Raw genomic sequence first — 5,585 nt, 5'->3', positions numbered from 1 at the left:
ATCTCAACTCACTGCAACCTCTGCCTCCTGGGTTCAAGTGATTCTCCTGTCTCAGCCTCCTGAGTAGCTAGGATTACAGGCATGTGCCACCACGCCCCACTAATTTTTTTGTATTTCTTAGTAGAGACAGGGTTTCACCATGTTGGCCGGGCTGGTCTCCGACTCCTGACCTCAGGTGATCCATCCACCTCGGCCTCCCAAAGTGCTGGGATGACAGGCGTGAGCCACCGCGCCCGGCCAAACGGCCACTTTTGATGGAACACTTCCTATGTGTCACTAAACCTGGCCTCCAAGACTGGGTGAATTGAATCCTCCTATTGGTCTTCTCAGGTTGGTATTATTATCAGGCCCGCACTACAAAGGAGAAAACTGAGGCTGAGAGGGGTCCTTTAATGAAGAGAGGGTACTCTGTGAGCCTCAGTTTCCTCCTTTGTAGTGCAGGACTTGCTTTTGGACTCACTGCTGGCCTTGGGGAGCACAGAGAGAACCCGGGTCTTTGTGATTCTGAACTCCAGATTCTTCCATCTGCAACTGCAGTTTCCAGAGTTGGTGCCACCCCAGGGCGACTGGCCAGGTGATGGGAGATCCTGCCCCGGGTCTGTGAAAAGGGAATGGGAAGTCAGGATGCCCTGCCTGGTCCCACATTGATCCACGCTGGGTGCCCATCTGAGAAACAGGGGTGAGAACCAGACTGGACGATGCAAATGCCATGTGCCATTGACCACTGGTCCCTCACCCTGGCCACGGCCTCCAGGTGGGCAGAGTGCACTCCCTGTCTCTGGACTCTGGGCTCAGCCATGTAACTTGCTTTGGTCAATGGGATGGCAATGGATATAACAAGACCAAAGGCTTGAGGTGCGCTTCCACAGTGGAGCTGTTTTCTTGTGCTTCTTCTTTGAGAAGATCGTCCCCCTGCACGGCTGCCAGCCCTTCAGTCTCACCCCACCAAGAGACATGTGGGATCGCCAGAGCCCAGCCTAGGGCATGCACCCCAGCCTCACCTGAGGCTAAGCCGCCCAGCCAAGACCAGCTGACCCTCGACTAACCTGCAGATGCAGGGGGGGGTATTAAATGATTATTCTAAGCCACTGAGTTTTGGGGTTGTTATGTGGCATTATTGCAGTGATAGCTAACACAAACCTGATATCACTCCACAACTCTTGGACTCTGAGCTGCATTTATGTCCTGAATCCATCACTTACTGAGAATCAGGTCTTTATTATTATTATTAATTTTACTCCATCAATTTCAAGTTTTCCATACAAGACACAGATAATGTAAAGGTCAAAGATTTGGGGTGACAAAACAAAGATAAATACAAAATCTCTGGCAAACAACAGTTGCTACCTTTGCACCAAGCTGAACTCTGAGCTTCCTGACAGCCACGGCAAGGAGAGGAAGAAGATGCACTACTCATATGCTGGGCAGCAGCAAAGTCCCATAAGCTGGCAATCTTCCCCTGGGGCTCTCTTCACATCACTGTGGGATCTCAGCATAATTTTCTCCCCAGCTTTTCTCCTTCCAGACCCTGCTACAGGGCCGCCCCAACTTGAAACCTTCCTGGCTGTTAGACTTTCTCACCGCAGATTGCCTCAGTCACTCAATAATTCATCCCACATCTGCTGGCATCAACCTATGTTATGCTTAGAAAAGATGTATCAAGGCTGGGTGCGGTGGCTCACGCCTGTAATCCCAGCACTTTGTGAGGCTGAAGCAGGCAACCCCATCTCTACTAAAAATACAAAAAAAAAAAAAAAAAAGCTGGGCATGGTGGCATATGCTTGTAATCCCAACTACTCAGGAGGCTGAGGCAGGAGAATCGCTTGAACCCGGGAGGCAGAGGTTGTGGTGAGCTGAGATCGCGCCACTGCACTCCAGCCTGGGCAACAGGAGTAAAACTCCGTCTAAAAAAAAGAAAAGAAAAGATGTGTCGAGTGAATAAATGAGTGAATTTGGAAATGAATTTACAGACGGGGAAGTGAAAAGCAAGTACATGGAAGAAAATGTTTGTTTACCTGAGTCTGAAGAGCAGAGTTACTTGGGGGAACCCTGAGTGGAGGCACTGGTTTTGATCTAGCCTATACATTTGTAAAGAATGCTGGAGAAGTTTCTTGAGGGGTTCTGGGAGCTGAGGACCACATCGGAATTCTAGCTGAGAAAATGTGTCAGCTGACGCAATGCAGACCGTGGTGGCTGAACTCAAACGCCGACGTGAAATGACGGGGACACTCTCCACCTAGGTCAGAAACATTAGCTAAGGCACTTCAGGGAGGTTTTCTTGTTTTGTTTTGTTTTTAATTTTTAATTTCTTTAAGACAGGGCCTCACTCTGTCACCCAGGCTGCCTGCTGTGGTGTGATCTTGGCTCACTGCAGCCTGGAACTCCTGGGCTCAAGGGATTCTCCCACCTCAGCCTCCTGAGTAGCTGGGATCACAGGCTTGAACTACGATGCCCAGCTAATTTTTTGATTTTTTCAAAGAGAGGGCGTCTCACTTTGTTACCCAGGCGGCTCTCAAACTCCTGGCCTCAAGTGGTCCTTCCACCTCAGTCTCCCAAAGTGCTTGGATTACAGGCGTGAGCCACTGCGCCCAGCTAGGGGGTATTTTTATGTTGCCAAAATGCAAGATCTGCCTCCAGTTGATTTATCTATAGCGAATAAGGAGGAAAATGCCATCTCCTTCCTGGAAAATTCTCTTGGCCTTCAACCAAAAATGGTTAAAACAGTTCTTGAAGAAGAGCTAGTTGAGTGGGCCAGAATGGGAGCCTGTGGTCCTGTAGCCGGGCAGCGTCCTTGGGTTGATGGGTATTGTAGGCCTAGGGAAGGGCTGTAGAAGCCAAGGAGGAAGAACAGCCCCAGCTAATGTGCTGACTGTTAATCTGCATCTTCTCCTGTTATCCAGGGTCTCACTCTGTTGTCCAGGCTGGAGTGCAGTGGTATAACCACAGCCCACTGCAGCCTCCACTTCCCAGCTCAGGCGATCCTCCCGTCTTAGCCTCCCGGGTAGCTGGGACCATAGGCACACACCACCACACCAGACTAATTTTTATATTTTTTTGTAGAGATGGGGTCTTGCCATGTTTCACAGGCTGGTCTCAAACTCCTTGGCCTTAAGTGATTTCCCCTCGTCAGCCTCCCAAATTGCTAGGATTACAGATATGAGCCACTGTGCCTGGCCCAGTTATTTATTTATTTATTTTTGAGACAGAGTCTTGCTCTGTCGCCTAGGCTGGAGTGCAATGGCATGATCTCAGGTCATTGCAACCTCTGCCTCCTGGGTTCAAGCGATTCTCCTGCCTCATCCTCCTGAGTAGCTGGGATTACAGGCATGCACCACCACACCTGGCTAATTTTGTATTTTTCATAGAGAAGAGGGTTCACCAAGTTGGTCAGGATGAGGATGATCTTGAACTCCTGACCTCAGGTGATCCACTCACCTCAGCCTCCCAAAGTGTTGGGATTACAGGCGTGAGCCACCGTGCCCGGCCAGTCCAGTTACTTATTTATTTTTTTAAGAGACCTTCAAAGCTACTGCAAATCAGCAGTCCAGTTATTTTTTAAGCCTATACCAAATGGCATAAAATTACTCTAGAAGCCAAAGCCTTCTCTTTTGATTATACTATCGGTCACAGCTACAGCTCCACAGTTAACACTGAGGAAAGTGGGGATTATAAAGCCAAGAGCAGGGAAGAAATCTTAAGAATAAAGGATATTGGCCAGGCGTGGTGGCTCAGGCCTATAATTCCAGCACTTTAAGAGGCTAAGGTGGGTGGATTACCTGAGGTCAGGAGTTCAAGACCACCCTGACCAACATGGTGAAACCCTGCCTCTACTAAAAATGCAAAAATTAGCCAGGCGTGGTGGCAGGCGCCTGTAATCCTGCTACTCAGGAGGCTGAGGCAAGAGGATGGCTTGAACCTGGGAGGCAGAGGCTGCAGTGAGCCAAGATTGCTCCATTGCACTATAGGCTGGGCAACAGAGCGAGACTCTGGGCCCAAAAAAAAAAAAAAAAAAAAAAAAAAGAATAAAATATATCAGAATTGTTTATATCATGTCAGCAAAAAAAAAAAAAAAAAAAAAAAAAAAAAAAAAAAAAAAAAAAAAAAAAAAAAAAAAAAGAATAAAATATATCAGATGGGTGTGGCAGCTCACACCTGTATTTGCAGCACTTTGCAAGGCCAAGGTGGGCAGATCACTTGAGGTCAGGTCTTCAACATGGTGAAACCCTGTCTTTATGAAAAACACAAAAAATTAGCTGGGGTGTGGTGGTATGTGTCTGTAATCCCAGCTACTCAGGAGGCTGGGGCACAAAAATGGCTTGAACCCAGGAGGTGGAGACCACAGTGAGTTAAGATCGTGCCACTGCACTCCAGCCTGGTGACAGAGCAAGACTCTATCTCAGAAAAGAAAGAAAGAAATAAGGATATCCCACAAGCTTGAAGGGAGGAGACTTGATTACAGCAATCCTGTTCAATGCGCTGCATTGTTAGAGTGGACAGCTCCAGTACCCCTGCTATCACAAAAGCTGGACAAGCAAAGGGACGTTTTGCTGGCTTTGATCTGGCATGTAGTTGGAAATACTGAACTCCACTTACATGACTGAAGAGTTGATTTTGCCTGCTGGCATTCCCACACTATTTAAATGCAGTAGCAGGAGGTCTTGCAGGTGCTTTGTCCATGAAAAGCATGCCCATGTAATTAAGGCTGTGCCGGTGGGGTGGTTTAGCTGTGAGCTCAGCACCAGATTTGAGATGGACAACCAACTACAGTTAATCCATGGGATCAGTGGATTCCAAATTTCAAATCCTCCCATTTTGTGGGTCTGTTCCTTACACGCTGGTTTAGAGATCTTTAGACAGGCAGCGATGAAAGCATTATGGAGAAATTCTATTTTGCTAACTAGTTATCTGGAATACCTGGTCTAGCATTGCTATGGCAAAAACAAAGCAGAATCTAAGAAGCCAATTGTGAATACCATTACTTCATCCCATATGGAGGATCAGGGCTGCTGACACTAACATTTTCTGTTCCAAAGAAAGATGTTTTCCAAGAGGTAGTAAAAAGAGGAGTGATTTATGACAAGTGGAATCCAAGTGACATTCAAGTGACTCCAGTTCCTCTCTATCATTCTTTCCATGATGTTTATTAATTTACCAATCTGGGCCGGGTGCGGCGGCTCACACATGTAATCCCAGCACTTTGGGAAGCCAAGGCTAGAGGATCAATTAAGCTTAGGAGTTTGAGAGCAGCCTAGGCAACATAGTGAGACCCTGTCTCTTAAAAAACATTTTTTTTTTTTGGCTGGGGGCGGTGGCTTATGCCTGTAATCCCAGCACTTTGAGAGGCTGAGGCTGGCAGACCTCAAGTCAGGAGTTCAAGACCAACCTGGCCAACATGGTGAAACCCCGTCTCTACTAAAAATAAAAAAATTTACCTCGGCATGGTGGTGAATGCCTGTAATCCCAGCTATTCAGGAGGCTGAGACAGGAGAATTGCTTGAACTGGGACCTGGAAGGTGGAGGGTGAAGTGAGCCGAGATTGTGTCATTGCACTCCAGCCTGGGTGACAGAGCAAGACTCGGTCTCAA

At 47.6% G+C, this 5,585-nt stretch overlaps 1 pseudogene; it reads left to right on the top strand.

Moving 5' to 3' along the window:
• The first annotated feature begins 2,177 nt into the window (after positions 1-2,177).
• LOC108293455 overlaps positions 2,178-5,585 on the top strand; it is a 4,142-nt pseudogene continuing 734 nt past the window's right edge.

Source organism: Cebus imitator, unplaced genomic scaffold (assembly GCF_001604975.1).
Source record: "Cebus imitator isolate Cc_AM_T3 unplaced genomic scaffold, Cebus_imitator-1.0 Scaffold538, whole genome shotgun sequence".
Taxonomy (NCBI): domain Eukaryota; kingdom Metazoa; phylum Chordata; class Mammalia; order Primates; family Cebidae; genus Cebus; species Cebus imitator.
Note: the sequence above shows the minus strand (reverse complement) of the source record. Positions and strands in the feature narration are given on the sequence as shown.